The sequence below is a fragment of the Neomonachus schauinslandi genome, chromosome X (assembly GCF_002201575.2).
Source record: "Neomonachus schauinslandi chromosome X, ASM220157v2, whole genome shotgun sequence".
Lineage (NCBI taxonomy): Eukaryota > Metazoa > Chordata > Mammalia > Carnivora > Phocidae > Neomonachus > Neomonachus schauinslandi.
The window spans coordinates 105,526,397-105,550,091 of NC_058419.1; positions in this window are offsets into that span (position 1 = coordinate 105,526,397).

Consider the following 23,695-nt stretch of genomic DNA (forward strand, 5'->3'; position numbering starts at 1 on the left):
ACAAGTTCAGAAGAAAATAAAAGGAAAACACTGTGCTTCATCTTCCCTCCTCCTTCTCATCATTAAATGAGCATTGCTGTTGTCTCCCCAGTAGTCCGGAGAGTTCAGTGCTTGTGGCAAGGTTGCTATCAGATTTTGCAGTTGAGTTTAGATGGATTAGGTATTAAGCAACATAAAGTTCTTCGAAAAACAGGGCGTGATCTTTGTACTCTTGGGAGAACATAGGCAAAACCTTATAATCACTTGCTAATTACCCCAGTAAAGTAATTTGTTTTATCTGTCTGCCATTTGGTTTCCTGCAAAGTGTGATAAAAACTATTGGGGGATTTTGCTCAAACTAATTACTACTATTTTATCATGAAGACTGTTCAAGCGTAATCCTCTATCCTTGGCTTGCTTTCTCCTTGAATTTAAAGTCTTATGGTAAGCCAAGAAGTAGTTTAAACATCCCAGACTGTAATAGATGCTCCTGATTTTTAGCCTCCCACTCTAATCATGTGCCATGATACCTCCGTATTTTAAGTCAACAGCTGCTAACAAGTGTTGTATATGGCCTCTCCTGGTAGAAAGTTATGAAATGGATAGTTCACTACCAAAAGGAATCTTGCTAGAATTTATAATGACAAATAATGTAGAAACATCATAGTTACATGGTGCCCAACAATTTACAAAGAACTCTCATATACATAATTTCACAGAACCATCCTAATCATCATGTGAGGTAATATGGTAAATTTTTGTTCAGAAAGTCTTCACATCCTATCCCATCTCACATCCCAGAAGGAACATTTCTTCACACCACTGATAGTGAGCTCATGACTTGCTTTGGTCAGTGGGATATTGGTAGACATGAGAAAACCAAAGACTTGAAATGTGCTTGCAAAAGTAAGCTTTTTGCCATTGCCAGGAGAAGAACCTAAGAAACTCATCTCAGAAGGATTACAAACATGTGGAGCAGACTTGGACCCAACACAAGCCCAGCTCAGCCCAGCCTAGATCAGCTTCATCCCAACTGACCTGCTGACATAGAATCCAAAGTAAATGTATATTGTTGTAAGCCTTAGAAATACTATGGTTGTTACCCATCAAACACCTGATGTCATTATTCCTACTTTGCAAAGAATGAGAAAATAAGACTCAGAAGTGCTGTGCTCAGAGTTTCCCAGAAATTAAGTAACAGAGCTGTAATTGCCTGTATGAAAAGAGAAGAAGAAAAGGTCAGTGACATTTATGAGGCTGTGTTTGACATGCATTTGATATCAATAAAATAAATCTACATCTTGCTAGATGAAAAACAACATATATAAAGCCTGTTTTCCATTTTGTTTTATCTATTCAGAATCAGTTGTAAACACTGATGGCTAGAAAAATGGATACTGACAGTCTCAGTCACAATATTAATGAGATATATTGGCTAATAGAAACCCTCAAGTTTTATTTTCTTTTTCGAGCCCATTAACATGAAATCCAGCTCTGGCAGTATTCTCTCATTTGAATGGCTGGTATGGTTTCCTTGATTGAAATGACTGCTCTGTTGAGTTGGATGAATGGCACTGCTAAAAAGTACACTGTCAAATATTGATAGCTAATTAGATGGATTTTATCATAATAGTCAACTGCACTCGCACAAAAAAGGAAGAGCTATTAAAGATCTTGACAAGAAAATAAACTGAGCCCTAGAACCTCACTGTTTATTCAAAGCTCATTTTTAAGTTTAGCATTCCAAGTAGGAAGATGTGTTTTTACAAAACCAGTGAATGATAAACCCAAGGGATTATGTATATATTTTAAGAAAAATCGGTACTAGGGTTACTATAGAATTTCTAGGATTCTTGACCGGCCAGCTTTCTAGAGGCTCTGGATTCCCCTAATTGGTCAGATTGTTACAATTTTCAGGAACAACCTGAGCACATTTTTCTTTCTTTCTTTTTTTAAACATTTATTTATTTTTAGAGAGAGAGAGGGAGAGAAACAGGGGGCAGGGGGAGGGGCAGAGGGAGAGCATCTCCAGCAGACTCCCCGCTGAGCACAGAGCCCAACATGGGGCTCAATCTCACGACCCTAAAATCATGACTTGAGCCAAAGTTGGACGCTTAACCGATTGAGCCATCCAGGCACCCTGAGTACATTTTTCTAATAAAGAAGTCCAAGGACAAAGAAAAAGAATCGCTGACACTTAAGAGTAAATAGAAAGTTGTGGACCATCTTTAAAGCGTGATGGACAAAGATGTCCATACTAGGTGAAGATTGAGGAACCTATGCAAAGATAAAGAGTAAAATGGAGCACAAATTGGGAATAAACTGAATTAGACCAAACAGGAGAGGGAGAAAAAGGACAACTGAAGAATTTTGCTGACTTCAGCAAGAAATTACCCTGGTAGATTAACTGGAAGACCAGCCCAGAACTAAAGTTAACAAGTACCAGGGATAGTAATGAAGACAGGCCAGGAGCAGGAATACCAACATTGTGGTGTGGGAAAAGGGAGTTGGTGGATATTGAGACTCTTTCATTAATTTCTGGCCCCATAAAATTTGACTCAAGTTAGCATAAATAATAGCAAAATAGCTACTACCTGCCCACTACACTAGACAGAGAGGAATTAAATGCAGCAATGCCAAAAAATAAATTTATGAAGATACTGAGCTGGTTCAGGTGGACACTGCTGTTTCCTCACATAAAGATTCATGAATTATTCTTGGCAAATGCTCACAAATTATTTGGCTCATTTTTAAGATTCCTTCCAAAATTCCTCCCCCCCAATTCCTTTATTTACCTTGTTTCTCTTTACCCTATGGATTTTACTGCACGCCTATAACCTTCTCTAAAGGACAGAAAGGGGAATGGCAACAGCTCAATTTAACAAAAAGTTGATTGCGTAGACCGTGTCATGGTAACAACAGTAACAACATTAGCAATCGTATGTTGAAAATCAGCATGCTCCATGAAAATTGCCTGATAGTCAAGGAAGAGCAAAATATAGTCCTTGCCTTCAAAAAGCTTACAGCCAAAGAGGGAAACTCTAATGATAATTTATCAAGCAGTTACTATAACTATAGGTCAATTATTCTAAATGCTTTGCTTCTGTGTATTAACTCATGTCAACCTCATAAAAAAACCTCAATGAGATGGTGACTATTATTATCTCCGTCTGATAACTGAGGGAAGTGAAACCCATAGAGATTGAAGTAACTTGCAGAAGTTCACAGAACCAGCAAGTCATAGACTCTGGCTTCATAACCCATGCTCTTAACCTCTATGCCACAACACTCCCTGTAATGTATTAAATAGCTAAATATAACTGAACAAAATATAATGCCAAGAATAGAGGCATCCTTTCTGAGAGAAGGCAGAAGGTATCACAGAGACACTATTATTTGAGATCAATAAAGAGAAATTTATTTCAGTCCACTTAGTCATTATAAACTAATGCCAAAAAGAGGGGTGACTAAAATAATCCTTGGACATTTTTTAAAATTCAACTATCATCCCCATCTCTACTTACAAGGTACCAAACACTTAATAATATATTAGAACAAAGTTCTTTGATTACTGAAGAATACATTGGTTAAGCTGTCTCAGACCTTTTAAAAAATGTTAAGACTTCTTTCAGAGCACAGTAACCATATTATTCATCTATCTCTAACATATTGATCCCAGTAATGATTAAATTTATAAAATACTCTGCATAACTGATTAGACCAGGAGTCAGCTATTACAGCCCCTAAGCCAAGTCCCACCCACAGCCTATTTTTGTAAATAAAGTTTTATTGGAACACAGCCATCCTCAATCATTTATGTATCATTTTTGGCTATTTTTGTACCACAAAGATGGAGTAGGGTGCTGCTGGTAGAAATTTTATGGACAGCAAAACTAAAATATTTATTATGTATCCCTTTACAGAAAAAGTTTTCTGACACCTGGATTTTAGGAGGATTTTAGAATGATCCCCCAATTTCATGAAAATTTTGTCCTACCCTCATCAAAAAATGTCCCCATGACTCTATTCAAAGGCTTCTAGAACATTCAAAACAATGCCTACAACATCAGTATTTTCCAAGAAAAAGTAAAGCCCAACACCAACCAAGAATCATGTCTTTTCTTTCTTAAACTTTGTCTTTTCAAAACTGTTCAAAGTTATTGATGCCAGAAAGGTTATTCATCATCTTCAAGTAATAAGTATATAGAAGTAGAAGGTACTCTCCTAGGAGCAATAAAATTCACTTTAAATGTGATATAGGACTATTCTTTAAAACTTTGTACTCTGGCATGGACAATATGGGTGCAAACAGGTGGCATGAAAGGATGAACAAAAAACATCCAAGAAGGGCAGAATATAAACTTATCCATTGCGTCGTTTTTCACAATGGTATCGTATCTTCATGGTCCCTTCTAGAAACATGTGCTCCAGATGAAATGATGTTATAAGCATATTCACAGCAATGTACTTAAAATAAAGCTTGAAAATCAGGTTCCTTCTTTTAGCTTTCCAAAGTAAGAATTCAGCAGTTACCTCTGATGCTCATTCTTCCCACAACCTCCTTCACAATTTCTCTTACAGCCCCATCTCCTCATTCTTGCCAATCTAGCCAACCTTCTTCCAGGCTCTCTCCTCTGCAAACCAAGCACTGGGGACCAAATGACTGTGTCCTCACACAATTCATATATTAGAGCTCTACCCCCAGGATGACTCTATTTGGAGATAGGGCCTGTGAGGAAGTTAATAAGGTTAAATGAGGTCCTAAGGGTGGGGACCTCATGATAGGACTAGTGTCCTTTATAAGAAGGGGAAGAGAGACCAGGGTGTCCCCTACTACACATGTGCACACAAAACTGACAAAGGAAAACACGGCACCAAGTCACCATCTGCAGGCCAGGAAGAGCACCCTTGCCAAGATCACATCAGTCAGCACCTTGATCATGGACTTCCAGCATCCAGAACAGTGAGAAAAACAACTTTCTGTTGTTTAACCCACCCGTTCTGTGGTATTTTGTTAGAGTAACCTAAACAGACTAATACACCAAACCTAAACATCACCTAGGGATTACCTCCCAAAAGTAGCACTTTAGACATGGCACTTCCTCCTCAAGAACATACACTTGGCTGATAGGATCATCTAGTCTTAGGTCAACACAACACCGTTTGAATTACAGCCCTTCGCTAGCATCCAAAGTCTCCCACAATCTCAGTACTTCCAACTTAATTTCCAAACATCAACAACAGTTAGGTGTTTTGCTCACTATGCCTGAATCCACCTTGCTCATCTCCACAACTGCTCGCCCTGAATTGTCCAGAATATCCTCATCTGTTTTGTCCGTTTTAAAAATCCTTCTTCCTTAATAACTTCTGTCAACTATGGCAGCCTACACCAACTTCTTCCTTTGAACCAAACCTACTGCTTATATCACTTGTGTTCACTAACTATATACACATTGAAATTAACCAAGTAGGTCTTCAAATATTTTTTCAATCCACCAAGAGTTAATTAAAACCCAAAATAGAAAAAGAAATAAAGTTGATTTTTACTATAGTAACAAAAAAAAATACCTAATTTACCTAGCAGTATCTTCAGCCAAAACATATGGGATCTATAGAATGAGTAAAAGAAAAACTGAGGCAGCATATATTTTTAGAAAAAAAAGTGAATACATATATAATATATATTTCATAGAGATGTCAAATATCTCCAAATTAACTTACAGCAACAAAATATCAGAAAATACGATCATTTGAATCCTGACAAAAATTATCCAAAATTTAGCAAGCATAGAAGAGGTCCAAAGAGTTAACAAAATTTAAGGGAAAGAAAAAGTTGTAAGGGAAATACCTCCATTAAATATTAGATATAAAAAAACTAATTAATACAGTATTGTGTCGGCACAAGAACAGACAACCATATAAACATAGAATAGCTTATGATCAGATACTAGTCTATAAAAGACTTCAGTATTTGTTTAGAGAAGCACTCCAAGTCAATGGAAAAGAGGGGCAAAACTGAATATAAAGTAAATTGACTACCGGGAAATAAGCAATATACTCATAAAATTAAATTACATATGAACTATACCATTAACTCTAAAAACAAACCTTAAGAAACAGATGAAAGTAGATAAACACATGCACTCTGTGAAAAAGTCATTTATCAGGCTGAAAGCAGTGAAATAGACTTCACTGCACAAAACAGAAAAGTCTCTATATTGAAAATATTAGAACTAAACTTTAAAGGCAAAAATGAAAAGCAAATCAGTGAAAAATCCTGGGAGCAACCATGGCATAGGATTACTATTCTTACTCTCTAAGCAGCTCCAACACTTGGCAGAATGGTGGTATGAAAACATACCCAAATGTTAACAGGGCTTCATCTCTCCATGTCTTTCTTCCCCTCCTCTACTTTACGTAGATTTGAAATTTTTAGCAGTGAACTAAAAGACATATGTAATTAGAAAAAAAAAATCTTATTACAAGAAAGAAGGAAAATATAAATGAGAGAGGAAGAAATTGCCAACAAGGGTCTGGTTAGCAGAGAAACATTGTTTTTGGTGAAATATTCACTATAGAATTAAAAAATAGAAGACAACTGATATAAGAATTAGCATATAAATGATGGCAAAGGGCTCTCTCCTGGAACGGGGGTTACTAAGTATCTGATTCTGGAAGGGGCTTTGGTCAAAAGGACAAAGCCAAAGGAAAAGAACTTTGGAATATACTAAAAGCAAAACCAATTTCATAGAGTATAATATATGGCTCAATTATATACTCTTAGACTGAATAAAATGTTATAATCCAATTGAAAGCTCTCTACTTCCATCTTATGGTTTATGAATAGTCACACAAGTCTACAGGTGAATTACTACATCAGTATTGACTTTTGGATAATAGATTGATATTGTTAATACATATAAAATCAGGGGAATTTAAGAGGGAGAAAATCATGTTTTCAATATGGACCATGTATCAGCAGACAATCCCAAGTTGAAATCAAGAACTTACTGTTTGTGTCCTGCTTAAAATAATCTGTGTTAAGAAGTAGAGTGCTACTGGATTGGGGGTTTGAATAGAGTTACATTTTATTCATCACTCTAACAATTATTTACAGAGTACCATGTGCCTTTGTCATATGGAAGAGTCAATACAAGGAACAAATTAAGTATCTCCCTATGCTGAGGAGCTCTCCGCTCAATGCGAGTTACACAGAGTAAAGAGGCAACGATGCTATAGTGTGCTAAGTGTTGGCATGGAGACAGGCAGAGAGTTCTGACACTATGTAAGGAGCATTTCCAATATGAGAGGTCAGAACCAACTTTCTGAAAAAAAGGTCTTTTAAAGCAGAGACTTGAGAGTCAAAGATAGCTATATTAATACAGAGAAGAAAAGAGTTAAAGGCCAAGGACAAAGGCACACAGCTCAGAGGAAACAGCAAGCACATCTTGTCGCTACAGCATACAATGTGAAGGGAGAGGGAGGACAAAAAAAAAAGCTGGAGAGTTTAATCAGATAAAGGATTCGGACCTCTCCTAAGGGCAATGACAAAACATTTAAACAGGAATGGGAGGTGAGATATAATCAGGTCTCCGTATTTTAAAAATCCTCCTGGCTGCTATACAGAGGAAAAAGAGGGAGGGTGCAGGGAGAGTCAGTGAGTTCAGCTCAGTTTCATACAATGAGGTAAGATAGTGGCCTAAGCCAGAATAGAATGATGGAAGACACAGAGACATTAAGTTTTAGAAACATTTAGAGGTCAGAATCTTTAAGATTCAGTGATTGCATTTGGGGAAAGTAAAGCCTTTGAATATCCATACAACTTAAGTCATCAAATTAACTGGCATAAAGTTTTTCATTAAATTCCCTTATCCTTTTGATACCTGTAGAATCTGTAGTGGTGTCACCTCTTACTACTGATACTGATTGATGGTGAGTGTTTTCTCTTTTCCAGATGAGTCTAACTAGAGGTTTTTCAATTTTATTCATCTTCTCAAAAAATTACCTTTTGGCTTCATTGGTTTTTTTTTCTGTTGTTAACTTTTATTTTGTTGAAAACACTGATTTCCACACTGATCCTTCTTTGTTTCTTCTACTTATTTTTTTGTTTCATTTGCTCTTCTTTTTCTATCGCTTTCTGTTTCACTTGCTTTTAAGCTTTATTCCTTGAGAGCAGAGCATCATTTTATCTAGAGCTGGTTTTTCTCCATTTCCGAGTACTCTTCCCGATAGCCTGTGAATTATGATGTTTTTCCCTCTAGCTGGTGGGAACAGTAGCTATTCCCGGCCCTGTGTGAGCACTGAGGATTGCTCCCTCAAATCTTTTCAAGTGACTCTTACCACAGCTTCCAGTAGTTCCCTCACTAGTATGCAGTGATCAGTGGTAAACTGATGACTCAAAGGGGACTCTCCGCAGATTCTCTGGAGTTCTCCATCTGTGCAGCTCTGCCCTCTCACTTACTCTACTCTGCATTCTCTAGCCTCCTAGAGGTAGTAATGGGAACAGAGAGTTCCAAGACTAGAATAACCATCTCAGCAAGTCCTGCCTAGATGTGCCCCTCTTTTTATAATGTGTGGGTAACCCATCACCCCCATGGCTCTGACTTCTCAGCAAAAATCTGCAAGAAAAAAAATTCCCATTTCCTCCTGAGTCAACTGACTTTTGGGGCCAGGAGGGTCCATCATTGGTAGTACGCAAGGAAGAAAGCTAAGTACCTGGCTCTTAGCACCACTATTTACGACACTCGAATTAGTTAGGGGGTGAAAAGACCTATGATTCCAAGTTCCTTCCAATCTTATCATTTCATACGCAAAGATAAAGGAGTCATTTTAAAATACAGTAGGAGAGAAAAGTCTGTGCAACAGGCAAAAAAAAAAATGTTATTTCAACAGATTAAAATGAATGGCTAAATGACAGAAATGAGTGAAGGAGGATGGCTATTGTTTCATTAGCAGTGTAAGGGGAGTAAAAGGCATTGTATCACTGATGTACTGTAATGTTTCCACATTTAAGGAGCTTCTCTGAAAAGCCAGCAACCTAGCCTCAGGGTCATTCTCTGTAACCACAGTGGGCCACAGCACGTGCAACATTAATTATAGTCATTAAGGGAGAAGTCTCTAAAATGCCTTCAACTTAGGGTCTCTCCCAGTGAAAGCTCAAGAAAAAGATCTTCTGACAGACATTTGCATTCCTCTGCTCTTGATTCAGCTTTTATCTTAATAAGAGGGAAAAAATTACAGGGCTGCAACATGTCAGCCTTTTGAAGAGTTACTTAGAGGACAGTATCAATACCTTCTCCTACCTACCTAAGCCCACCTTTCTTCTAGGTGACTGATTCATAATTCCCATGTATAAAATATGGTAAAGACTATTAATCTGGAGTTTCTCCAAATATGAGAAAATACAGGCCAATCCTCGCAGTTTCAAGTTTCCAAATATCAACAAACTTCATTACCGGGGGTAATGGAGTGGCCCAGGGAGGTAGGCAATTTCCATGTTATCTTTGGAATATACTTTATATAACATTGAGAGTCACAAGTTCAGTTATTTTCCCCTACCACCTGTTTTTGCCTAATTTAATTAATACCAGCTGAGGTGTTTCAAAGCAGAAATACGGTCAAAGCAGAATATGCCCTTAGACCAAGCAACCCCAACCCCTACCCTGGGTTCTCACTTCAGAGGGACCAGCTCTGGCCTTCCTCTAGCCACAGAAGCCTTCTCCTTCTCCTTCTCCTCTAGAGGCCTTCCTATCTCTGGGTAGGAAGAGGAACCTGAAGGTCCAGGGGTACATCTTCACTTAGAAACCATTCCCTCCCCTGCCATTGGATACCGAAGACCCAGAATTCCCAAAGTCTAGAGTAAGAGATCACTTCCCCAGATCTGGCCTCCTGAGGTTGGCAGCGCTGCAGCATGCACACCGAGAAGCCACAGGCAGCAGTTTCCTAAGATGCAGAGAGCGGCAGGAGGGGAGATTCACAAGCCTGAGCATGGCCCCTCTTTCTAAGAGACAGCACAAGGTGTGGGAAATAAAGGCAAGCTGAGGGCCCAAACCCCTGAGTTTTATGCTTTCCCTGTGTGAGGTCTGCCCTCACCAAGACCCTGGATAAGAAGCCCATCAGTCACCCTAAGAAGTGATTCAAGCTGTTTAAGTCCAAAAGTTCAATCACACATGCACAGGATGAAGGGAAAACTGGGGAGACTGCTAGGTTTCATCTCTTCAGGCTACCCTCCTCTCTCCTCTCCCAGGTAAGAGGTTGCTCAATCTCGTGCCTCCAACTTCGTAAGACCAAGGAGAGGGCACAGAAGCACCAGGAGATCCCTGGTCCTTCTTGCCCTCAAGCCTCATTGGCCAAAGGCTTAAACCTGAAAGGAAAATACAATGAACTCCAAAATCTAAATCCACCGTGTTCTTTTCCGTCACTTCTTTCTATCTCCCCTTCTGAGGCTAAGAGACAACCAGGCTCATGGAACACTCTTGTGCTTAGCACAGAATGGCTGCAGACGGAGGATAGGGGAGACTGCTGGATTCCAATTAACTTCGCCACTTAACTTTGATTGCTGTGTTACTCTGGATGAACTTGCTGTTTATTAGTAAATGGGGGTGAGGCTCTCAGAGATTAATGACGGCAGTGACTGTAGCTACACAATAGGCCCCAGATGTTCCCATACTTATTGCTTCCTCTCCTTGACCCTCTTTCCTGCAATTACAAGAGAGAAAACACAAATATGGCATTTAGGAAACCTGACACAGGCCCAAACTACTGACATGGTTAGGGCCTGAACTCTGAACACCACTTTGTCTCATATTCAGAGAAGTGCCATAATACTGATACCAAAAGGGAAAAAAGTCATACCGCACACTTGAAAGTGGGAGTAGAGAAAAAGTGGAAGATACATCAAACATGTATAATGGTTTGATATCAATGCCAAATCTTGATGAAAAAGCCACACTCTACTACATAGCAAGTTCATGTATTCACAAAATTAATCATAGAAAATAATCCATACCGAGGGCTCTGCAAAGAAATTACACATGTTGATCAGCTGTTTTTAGGCTGATCTTACTGGTCAGTCATCTCTTTCAAGTACAGAAATTTCGTCTATCACTTCCACTTCTCTTAATTGCCTACCTACCACAGAATTTTGGTTAGTGAATCTTAGAAGTAGTCCAGTCTAGGGGCGTCTAGGGGCTCAGTCGTTAAGTGTCTGCCTTCGGCTCAGGTCATGATCCCAGGGTCCTGGGATCGAGCCCCGCATCAGGCCCCCTTCTCAGCAGGAAGTCTGCTTCTCCCTCTCCCACTCCCCCTGCTTGTGTTTCCTCTCTCACTGTGTCTCTGTCAAATAAATAAATAAAATCTTTTTTAAAAAAAGAAGTAATCCAGTCTATTTAGAATCGCAACCAGATTTTATCACATCAAATTTTTTCCAAAACTAACAGATCAAAGACCAATGACAACGTAAACCTCCCAGTAAGCTACAGGCATAAGAAGAGATTCCTAGTTTTCACCAAATCTGGTTCCTTTCTTCTTCCTGTGTACCTGGACTCTCTCACAATTGGACAAGACCGTGTGATTAATTCTGGCAAATGGAGTGGCAGGGAGTGGAAAAGATGTGATTCACTTTCACACCGAGACAGTGAAAAAGTTACATCACGCCCCTCTACAGCCTGGCCTCAGCAAATACAAAGCCATGTATCGTGAAGGTAGGATCACAAGATGGTAACTGCCTGGAAGGAAGCTTCACTGGACAAGCTCTAGAACTTCAAAAGACTTTGTGAGAGTAAGAAATAAGCCACTGAGATGTAGAGGAATTTTTTTGGTTGTTCTAACTGTAGAATTACCTACCCGATCAGAAGGGGGATAGGCAGGTCCTCAATGTAAAGATATTTAATACATTAGAGGCGATTTCATAAATGTGATCGTTACACCAACAGATCACTGAGTTGATTTGATAGCACATTTAACGTGTATTTATCACTGAATTTTGATACTCTTAGTCCAAAAAGCTTCTTAAGTTTATGAACAAATCTTGTCTGAAGTTTAATTTGAGGGCCTATTAGTTAGAATTATCTGGATGCATTTCTGGTATCAGACATCAAATCATCACATCACACTTGACCTAGGAAAGAAAAAAAGAACCAAAGACAATCTATTATTTTTCTCCTGCCCCAGGCTCATAAATATACCTTACCCCTTTCACACACACATACACAGAGTCACAAAAACAGATGCATAGTCCACTGTATGCCAGAGCTCTGCTAAGTATCAGGAATAGAAAATTAAATAACACATGATCGCTACTCTCCAGGGAGGAAAGGGGGAGGGGAGGAGAATCACACAAACAATTATGACAGAGTGTAGTAAGATCTGTGATCCAGACAGAAGTGGGAGCTCAGTAGAAGGAGAAACCCATTCTACTCAGAGGTATATGATGATGTCCTTACAGAAGAGGTGACACAAAGTCATTACAGGAAAAATCATGTTCTAGGTAGATAAGGAGAAGAATATTCCAGGCAAAGGCATAGCATGTGCCAACACGTTGAGTCACAAAAGAACTTGCCAAGTATTTAGAGACTAGCTGAAATATCGTGTGCTTGTAGGATAACTGAGGGACAGGAGTCAAGAAGAGCAAGTCAAAACAGGATCACAAAGCACATCCAAGCCAAGGTCTTCCACTTAGCTATTGCTGAAGAAGTCACTTCAAAACTCGGTGGTTTAAAACCATAGTTCATTAACAGCTCTCCTGTTTCTTTTGATTGACTGGGCTTACACTGTGGTTCTTTTGGGAGGTCTATACTTTAGCAGTCAAAGGTTGGCTGGGGCTTTGATCCATGTGAAAGTTCAACCCACTGGGCTAGAGGTTCAAGATGGCTCACTCTTAGGGTTAACAAGTGATACTAAGAGCACAGCTGGAACTTTCACCTGGAGCACCAACCCTGAGCCTCTTCGCATGGCTTGTTCTTCTCATGAGCTGGCTGCTGAGTTACAAGATAGAGTGCCCCAAGAGCGAGTGATCCAAGAAAAGGGAAGTACTCACGGCTAGTCTCTTAACTCCTGAGCCCAGAAACTGCAACAGCATTTCAGTCATATTCCTCTTAGAACAGTCAGAGTCCATCCATATTCAATGGGAGTAACATAGACCCAATTTCTCAATGCAAAGAGTATGCGACCATCTTTAATCTGCTACATAGGGCAATGGCTTGTACTGAAGGCACTGAATAGAATGCAAACAGACCCATTTAAAGAGGAGATGGATAGGAGAGAGTTACATTCAAGAACAATGACACTGATGGATTGCATGTGGAGGCGATGAGAACAGAAAGCAGAAGCTCAATTATGAAGAAATGAGTTCACCTGAGAAATTAGGAGGGTCTGAAATCCTGATAGCTTCTAGAAGGCTGCAGACGAGGTGGGGGGAATAAGAACATTACAGGAGACATTAAGGACAGGGCTGGTGGCTAGTATGATACAGAGACAACAGAGGGAAAGAGCAAACAAACAATCAGTCCCAGGTACCTAGGTTCATGTCTAAGTGAATGGTGATCTCATTATAGGAAAAAGTAAAGATTAGAAAAACAAAGTGTGATGATGAGGGGGGCAAAGAGGGTGAATTACAAACACAATTTTATTTTTATAATGTAAATGAATCTCTTCTAATGGACAAAAGTTTGTTTTTAAGGGAACAAACAGACATTCCATTTCTGCAGCACTCAGTGGTATCTTTCTGATCTTTTCTATATTCAATAAAGTACATATTGTCAAAGGAAGAAGTATTTTCCCTTCCTCTTTATAATTTTATCTATAGAAAATTCCTTGGCAAACTTGTCAAGATCCTATCACCTGGAAAAAAATTAAATTTAATATATCTGCCTCTATTAGAAAAAAGGGGAGATTTTATAAACTCTATGTTTGTCATTCAAGTTCAAGACACACATTTTCTACAAAGCAGTGTTCCACTCTCTTCCATTTTTTTCAGAGCCATCTTTCAGGATATAAATAACTTACATTTTAATCACTGACAAGTGCGAGGCTTTAACCATGTCAGGTGAGCCCTCACTTGACTTCCCTGGCAACAATGAAGTAAGATCAATCATCTCCACAGACATCTACTCAGAGGGCCCAGTAATCTCGACTCTGCAAAGTGAATGGAATGCCAACTACAGATGCTTTGTCACCAAGCATAAAAACAGCACCAGTGGTCTTACTGTTCAGCATTACTACTGCCCACGATTGGCTACTGGCAAACTGGAACGAAGCACGGACCTCAGAGAAACTCCACACAACTGAGTCAACTCTAAAGGACCACATGTGCCACAGACTATATATATGGACTCTAGGATTATGCCCACACCATGCAATAGAAAATGGCTTGAAAAATGCATTTTCTTTGGATCTTTATTTTAGATTTTAATTAATTTTATTATTACACAGAATCCTCAGACCTCATCAGTCTGGAGAATCCCACTGACGTTAGAGGATCGAATTTCTCTGGATCTCACCATCCAAGATTTCTAGTCCCATACAAGCATCCCCCATTCATGCTGCTCAGCCATTTATTTCTAGGGGTTGCCAAGGAATGCCTCATGTGTGCTCATGACCAAGGTCTATCAGTTCACACTTGACACTATTTCTGTAATCTCTTGAACCTATGTCCTTCCATGATGACTGCTGAGGCCCCCACGTATGACCAAGCTACATGAAGGTACCTGGCCTCCCCCTCTGTCACCATGGTCATATCACTTCCCACTAGATACATACCACTTCCAAATACCTTATGGCTTTTATCATCTGGAGCCCTGAATCAATTAGCTCTCAAAGAGCATCTCATTCCCTTGTGCATATGGTCTCCTTCAGACCCACCCCACCTCACTGTCAGATATACTCAAATGGGACTCTGGGCCTGGCTTTTATTCCAAGCAAAATGTCCGCAACTGTTACTAGTACAGATCACAAAACAAGCTCATGGAGACTTTGAGCCTAAATGTAAACTTTCCAAATGATACTCTGCTTTTCTGTTGCTATTTGTTTTCCCCTGTTTCAAAACTTCCACTCTGAGGGTGACATCGGTGAGATGGCAAACAAGGAAGCTCCAGGCCCTCATTCTTCCACGGTAACATTTTGAAAAATAACTGAAGGCTGACAAAAATAACTTTCGAAGAGTCAAAAATCTACAGTAACCAAACATCTCATCAAGAAAAAGGTACATTTGAAATGGCTTTGACCTTTTACTTGCCTTTGCCAACCCACCCTTCCTCCCCAGTGCAGTATCGTCAGGAGGAAGTGGCCCAATCCCTGGTTTCCCCCTCGAGCCTCCGGAAGAGTAGAACATACGTCCAACATTCTCATCTGTCTGTAGCCTATCTAGCCTTGTGCAGAAAAGGTACGTCAACCCCTAATCTAGGGAACAAAATGAACAGAGTCAAGAAGGCTAATTAGGAGGCCTCAGAGAAAGCATGGCTTGAGGTCATGTCTAAATGGAGGGGCTGACAAGAGGAAAGAGATTAAGCCAAGAGATAACAAACTCGCAAAACAGAAGCAATTTAACTCAGAGGGGCCATAATGAGGAACAAAACTAAAGCATTTCCAAAATTATGAATAGTAAAATCACTGGCCAACACCAAATTTAGGAGGAGAAAGCTCATTCTGGTGAATGCTCTGGGCATGATGGAGTGTGAGGTGGTACCAAGAAATTCAAGTGCAAACTAGACCAGAGGACACGCTTTAACCTCTAGGTTACAGAGTCATCAATATGGAGATGATTGATGCAAGTTATGAGATGATGAAATCTCCACGAGAGAAAACAGGAAGAGCAAAAGGCCAGGACTGTGCAGACAACAAAGATGTACATTGAAGGAACAAATTTGACAAGTCAGTCATTCACCAAATGCAGGTATCACTAGACCTAAGAATTTATCTCCTGTATTTCCTAACATTGTAAATGCATTCTCACTTTATATGCTCTTCTAAAAATCTGTACTGACTATAGGGGCGGGTGGCTCTGTCACAATCTCAAGGTCGTGAGATCAAGCCCCTGTGCTCAGTGGGAAGTCTGCTTAAGATTCTCTCTCTCCCCGTCTCCCTCTGCCACTCCCCTTGCTCGTGCTCTCTCTCAATAAATCAATCCTTTAAAAAAAAAAAAAAATCAAAAATAGGGCGCCTGGGTGGCTCAGTTGGTTAAGCGACTGCCTTCAGCTCAGGTCATGATCCCAGGGTCTTGGGATCGAGTCCCACATCGGGCTCCCCCTGCTCTGCAGGGAGCCTGCTTCTCCCTCTGCCTCTGCCTGCCACTCCCCTGCTTGTGCTCTCTCTCTGTCAAATAAATAAATAAAATCTTTAAAAAAAAATCAAAAATAAAAATCTGTACTGACCACATAAAGGGTGCAAAGCATCGATTGCATCACGTGGTAGAGAGGAACAGGAAAGAACTTGGCTCCTGTGCTCAAGAGTTTCTAACTTCATTGGGACAGGACAGGCAAGAGAAGAGAATCACAAAGTTAACCACAACTTGGGGAACAATGAGGATGAGGTAGGTCCAAAGAATAAGCAACCTCAAGCTTACGCATTAAAATACAGAAGTTACAAACATAAAGCATGTGGAATATTTTACAGTCTCATTTTATGGCTCTCTTGTACCTATAGAGAACGCTCCCAAGCCTGGAGGGATGGAAATGATAGCTCCTAAATCTTACTCATCTATCGTCCACTATTGAACACTGCAGGCATTAAGTCTTTCCAAAGGGGTACCATGGTAACATCAATACACTTGCCTTGATTTATGATTACCCCACTCACTCTGTGACATGCCCTTTGAGTCCTTTTTTCTGTGCTGCTCTACTTGACAAAACCAGCTGTCCATTGTCCTACTTATACATGGAGAAAAATAAATTTACCAATAAAACCTGCTGGACGGATTCCTTCTAATCTATCCAAAAATCAGGGCCTTAAGGCATCAAAGCTGACTCCAGCTGTGATCTTTTTCTGCAAGGTAATGGCAGAAGTGCAACACAGTCATGGAAGCATTTTCCTCTAAAACTCGCTTTTAATCACATCATTTTATAATGTAAATAGCCAAGTGGCTTACACGGACTCTGAGGCCGTCCAGTCCTCCTGGGGCCTCCATACTCTCACTGGCTGAGCTCTAAGAAGAGCCAAGGGTAAAGAAGAAAGGCACTGAAGCAAAATTGACACTGATTAGAAAGTGTTTAAGGGGGGGAAAATGTAAAAACCTCTGTTTTTAGACAAATCCCCAGATCAAAAAAATCTTGGTAGACCAGTTAAGAAAAATCTCTGCTTCTGAAGAGACCAACCTCTGGGGAAGCTTTCACAGATGATAAAGTTAGCAGTCGCAATGATTGAAAGGGGACATTATACTTTAAAATGTAATGCTGTTAAGACAGATGTGGTTAGGAAAAGGAAAAAAAAAGACTACACTGCACATATCTAGAAAACGAAAATAGAAATAAAAATGCCTACTTCGCCATATTTTCCTAGGAGTTAGTCTATTTATCTGTTTTCAGTTAAGGAGGGAAGGGTTTGAGTAAAAGATATCCTCCCTGTCAACAGGTTCAACAGTCAGATAAACTCTCACAAACTGATGGATTTTTATTCCGCTCAATTATTTACTGCTCACTGAAGGACCCTCTTCCCCATCCAACAGGAAATCGCCTTCCTTCAAAATGAAAAACATCCATCAACCTACACAACACAAGTTTTATTATACACATAAAAATCCTTATTTTATCCCCAGCCAATGTTTCATGGGGTCACATCACCCTATCTAAATAATAGTGGAGTTCTGGAATCAAGAATGTCTAAGAAAAAAATCTTTGTATTGCAAGAAGCTTCCTGCATCTGTTGTGTTTTTTGTTTTTGTTTTTGTTTTTTTAATTCACAAGCTATAGCAACAAATTAGAGTGACCTACAGAATCCAGGGAAGCATGGGCTGGTTTTCCAATTCCTTTGATGAAGACTAAACAATTTTTTCCTCAGAGCTTCTTAGAGTTGACCATGTTTTTGTTAGGGTGGGGACTGGGTTTGGGGTGAGCATGAAGGAAGGTGTTTTCCCTGAGTTTAGCTCACGCTGTTTGATCAACAGGACTAATGCCACAAAGCAAGAGATACATAAAAAGAGGCTCATTAGAAAAACCAGACTTTTAAGGAAATAAAGTATGTATTTGAAATTCTGCAAAGCCTGGAAAAAGGAGCAGTTGGTATGTGTGTGAGTAGCTGAACAAGTCTTTCACTTAGACATGAAGCATTTATAGCACAAATCATATAGATGCCAGTCCGTGTTTGCAACATGACTTAGTCCCTAAAGCAGTCAACTGGATTGACAGTAATTTGGCTGCCACAGAAGTCACTCCATAGATCATGAGGGTTGATTGGGTGAATCTGCTGCTTTGCAGGCTTTTCCTTCCTCCTCCATGTGTATTTTCCTACAAGCACTGTGAGTGATCAAAAAAGTGTACTTGTCCCTGAGAGCAGAGACTCATTCTTCAGCTGAAGATACACAAGTAACCAAGATTCAGGGCCACACATGTTCACTGCACCTGCCAACTCCTCTTGCAATCTACCAACGTCTCACCTTTCAAAACCCACCACGGGGACATTTTCTTGGCACTATTGATTCCAAGTATTACAGTAACTTATATCTGCTACTTTATTTTTTATCATCTCATATCATGCTACTCACACTACTTGTAAAATGACAACCACCATTGGCAGCATGAGGTAAATATTGAAGTGGCCACCTACTTCGGACATTTCCATAATAATGGAATTTTTTGCTATAAATGTAAACTGCATTTCTAAACAATATTATAAATAAACACTGCCAAATTTATTTTGAAGCCTCTAGTTTACACTGGCACTTTTCCATAATGTCTAACTTTAGATAGTAAATATCTAATACTAATATCTCTTCTATTTGCATGAGCATAAAATGTTTTTCCTGGTTCTTAGAAATGAAGCTATCAACCTTATTAGATTACTAGGTAGTCTGGGGTCTTCAAATACCAACACAGAGTAAACTGACAGCTGAACTGTTCCACCTTAAAGACGGTCTTATCTTTTAATTTGCCAGACCACACATATTCCAATTTTTCCTCATTGAGCAGACCACTGGTCAACAATTGTTTGAAATAGCCAAGCATTTCTGTGTATTTGCTGTGGAGACAGAGGGCATACTTGGAACTTAACCTAAAACTGTATTTAGTCAATTAGACAAATCTTATATTGAAGACTGAACTACACTCTCAAAGTCCATAATTATCATTACACACTTTTAAAGCCTTGGGAGCACAAATGCCACAAGGTTGATAACAGAGTTTCACTTTACTGCTACAGAAACAAAACATCTCAAAACAAATAGGAAAGCAACATTCAATAATCCAGCCAAGCAACATCAAATTTAATTTGGCACATCTGAAGGGTCAAGCATACAGCAAGGCAACATTGATTAAACTCTCTCAGCAAAGATCAATCGAAGAGATGTCAGCAAAGTCACCACAAGAGAGAACCATCCAATTCTGAAATGTCAACAAAAACAAAGCTGCAGTGCATGGATCTTGAATGTACCAACTGCATCACCCAGATTGTTAGATTTCTACCTTACAAGAATTTGAAGAAAAGCTTTGTCAATCTATTTGGCCTTTTATTTAGAAAAATTACTAGTTACTCACTTTTGTGAGTAAATAAAAAAGAAGACTCTATTTGGGTTTGGAATAGGTTAGCTTCACCAGGCCAAAGGAAGACATTCAGCAGAGTCAACCACCTGAATTAATATTATTTATCATTTAAAAGGCTACATTAAGACACCCCAACTAAAACTTTATTCACCATCCTGCTTCAATGTCTGAATTTCCATCAATATTAAATCACTTCTTGTCATCACCGTCTCCAGATGTCTCCTTAAAAATGCAAATATTCCTGGGAAACAGAGTGTACCTAGGGTTGTAGCTTCCAAACATAATGTCTTTTTGTAATTTAGGGGCGGGGGGAAGTGCCCTGGTGGACCAATGCTTGTGCAGTGGAGCAAGGCTGTGCCTCTGGGTTCAATTTCAGCCCTGACCAGCCTCCACAACCTGCAGCGTTTGTGGACAATTCTAGGCTGCCTGTTGATGGTCAATCACCCCAGCTCTCATTTCCTTGGGAGCTTCTGTATTTCTGTTGGATGCTTGTGAAAAGTCATTAACCGTAGGCAAAACCTTCTTGCAAGACCCCAAAATGAAATTTCATCACTACTGTATTAGTAATCCTGAGAAAAGACTTAGCCTCCCAGGCTGCATCTGCCTAGAACTTCAAGGACTGTTGATCCAACCAAGACTCTTCGCCCTGACCCCCATAATGGTAGCCCCAAAAGGAGACCTTCTTAGTCATTCGATGCTGTTTAGTTTCACTCCTCATCATTTCCCTACCTGTAACCAACTCTTTCTTCAAATGACAATCTTCTTCTAATACTTTTATTTCTGGAGCTTTGATTCAGTGGTGTGCTAGAACTGGTTCATACGGGTCTGCTAGATGCAGCCAGGTGTGCACAGCTCCCCACTCTACGCTTGCTAATGTTATGTTGGTAGCCTGAAATCAGGCATAATGGGAGTATTTATACTATGGAAATCAGCAAACACTACAAATCAGGGCTTTTTGTAAGTGAAGAGCCAATTTTTAGACATTTACCAGCACACCATTGGATTTTCAAAAATGACAAAGTTCTCCTACTCTCACAGAATTAGTTTCTTCTTTTTGTTTTTTTTTTTTTTTTTTTTTAAGTCAGTCAACTGAAAAATGGTTCCCCCAGGATATCACCATATATTTTGAAGCCCTCTCAAGTGGAAGTAGGCCATTTTACCATATTCCTAGAACAGATTTCTTTTAGGAAGCTCTTTAAAGCCTTATATTTAAGAAATACTTCTCCTTGGCACCTGGGTGGCTCAGATGGTTAAGCGTCTGCCTTCGGCTCAGGTCATGATCCCAGGGTCCTGGGATCGAGTCCCACATCGGGCTCCCTGCTCCTTGGGAGCCTGCTTCTCTCTCTCTCTCTCTCTCGCTCTCTCTCTCATGAATAAATAAAATCTTTAAAAAAAAATACTTCTCCTTTATACCATTCTAACATCTGATATATATAAAAAATTCTATAATCATTTAATTCATTAAATTCTGTCACACGTCTGCCTCCCCACTTTACTGAAAGCTACTTGAGGGCAGGAGCCATGTTATAGTTATTGTTGTACATCCAATAGATTCTTCTGGCTTCCTATTGCTGTCAAATATTTCTCATCCTCCTGTAGAAGCATTTCAACTTTCGAAGACAATAGCACCTGGCTCTACTTCCCTCTGCAGCCCCTCCTTGCAGTCACATCTGCATCTTGAGCAGCTTCCTCATAGTCAATGAGAATTCACAGTCCTCCTTTCAAACCTGAGCCCAGCTCTCTTGCTGGGCAACTTCAACATCCTTGAGAATGTGTCATGCAATTTATAGTGTAGGGGTCAATGGCAGGCTGCCCCAAGATGAGCCATTTTGGCAAGCGAATTATTTTAAGCTGAAGGCAATCAAGATCCTTTGGGATCAAGAGAAACTTCTGCCCCTCTCTTAACACATATAAGAAACTAAATTGGAGGGTATTTCCAGAATAAGGCTTATCAGCAGTGATTAACCTTATCTGAGTAACCCATCTGTAAGGCAGGACAAACATCTGTTTACCAAACATTTGCTTTTTCATCTTCCTATGAATTGCATTCCTTCCCTTTGAAGTCCTAGACCCCAAACCCTTCTCCTTAGTTCAGGATGACATATATACCTCATTTTGCCTGTCTTTGGAATTTGCATGTCTGTGTGGATTCCCAGAACCCATGCTATTACATTTGATTTTCTCCTGTTAATCTGCCTCATGTCAATTTGATTCTTAGTCCAGCTAGAAGAACCCTTGAAGGGGACAGGAGTTCCTGCTCCCTGACAGTAGCCACTAAGGTCAGATATTTTTTCAACCACATTCTACTTCAGCTATTATCTCCTAAAGACCATATCCTGGACCTTCATTTCTCCAGGGCATTTTCCACTTCAAATATACTGTGGGGGGAAGAACAAGAATTTTCCCTCTACCCTTCAAAGTTCTTGGCCAAGATGCCCCCAACCCTGGAATAAAAGACATTAACAGGAGAAAAACAAACACAAGTTTAATAACATGTATACCTCCTGCGTACATGCTAGAGGCCTAAGCAAAGTGAGTAATTCCCCAAAGGGCTCAAGCCATCACCTTAAATACCATCTCCAGCTCAACACAGAAGATGTCAGGGCTGGCCAAGGGGGGCAGGGTGGCGCAGTTATGCAGTTATGGGAGGGTAACAGGTAAAGCACAGGAAACAAGAGTATGGTTGTTTTGCAGATTGAAGTCCTTGCCTTCTCCAATGTGAAGAGTCTTAGAAATTTAGAGTCATCCTCTTCCTGGTACAGGGAGGGAGACAGCCTTACAAATCAAGATTTCCCTTAAACATGTAAATGTCTCTTACAAAATAACTTCTTCGTTTTCAGAGCTTATCCTGTGTCTGCAGTTTCTTAAAAATAATCAGCTCAAAATAATCCTTATGCCAAAGAGCCGTATTTTCGGATGGCAAATTCTGTTCATATTCAATACCGAACTCCAAGTTTCCACTGACTGAAACAACAGCTCTTCTTCCATTATACATGCGGCTCCATTTAGCCGGACTCTCTACAGTCTTTCCTTCAGTCTTCCTCTCAGGTCATCATACCCACCCTTCCAGTTCCGCCCTTTTCCCTGTAAAACTTAAATCCCATGAAGAGCCATTTCAATCCCTTTCTTGCTAGCACTTCTAACTCATTAACTCTGCCACCTTCTCTCCTCCTGTATCCAGCCTGCTGAGGGACACAAAAAGAAGACAATGGCGCCGATAGGTTCCCTGACAGAGTCATGGTCTCCAGCTGCAGGTGGCCTCCAAGGGGCACTCAGCAATCCTGCTAGAAATCCCTAATCTGCTCTTGCTTTCATTGAAAAAACTTTTTCATCTTGGTGAAATATACCTACTTAATACTTATTCTTTCAACCATTTGTGTTTTGCTTTCATTTTTACAGGAATTTTTTGGAACACTTACCACATTAACCACTCTCCTAGAAACCCCAGCTGTATTCTTAGCTCCTTTCAGGGGACAAACTTTGCTCCTGAATCACAGGTAAGAGTAAGGCTCTCATGCAAGCCCACTGCTAACATCTGCAAAGCCCAGGGCAAAAGTACAAATGGAAGCCTTCGGCTACAGCCTTTGCTTCCCCACTTTTTTTTCCTACCCTGCTCTTTCCCACACCATGAGAAGCCTCCCTAACAAACCTAAGGACAGCCCAACTCATATGGCTAAGCTCCATCCACGTCCCCCGACCAGATACCTCTTGGCCACCCTCAGACCCAAGGGTCCTAACACCTAATATCATACTCCTCCCTTAGGAAGACAGACTTGGGGAAGAAAATTGTGCAGGCCCTCAAAGTGAGCAGAGATACTAGGGAAGAAAATTCCAAGGTCTCAGCTACCTGGAGCATGGTTAAGAAGGGGAGTCTCAAACTCGGGGCGGGGGGGCATATCCCATTAGCTCCATGGACCTGTCAGCCTTTAAAGAGGGTTGGAGGACCAGAACAGTGCACACTAAGCAGAGGGCCCAAGGCCAGAGTTCTGGGCATCTGGGTTCTCTTCATTTCTTCATACTGCACCATTAAC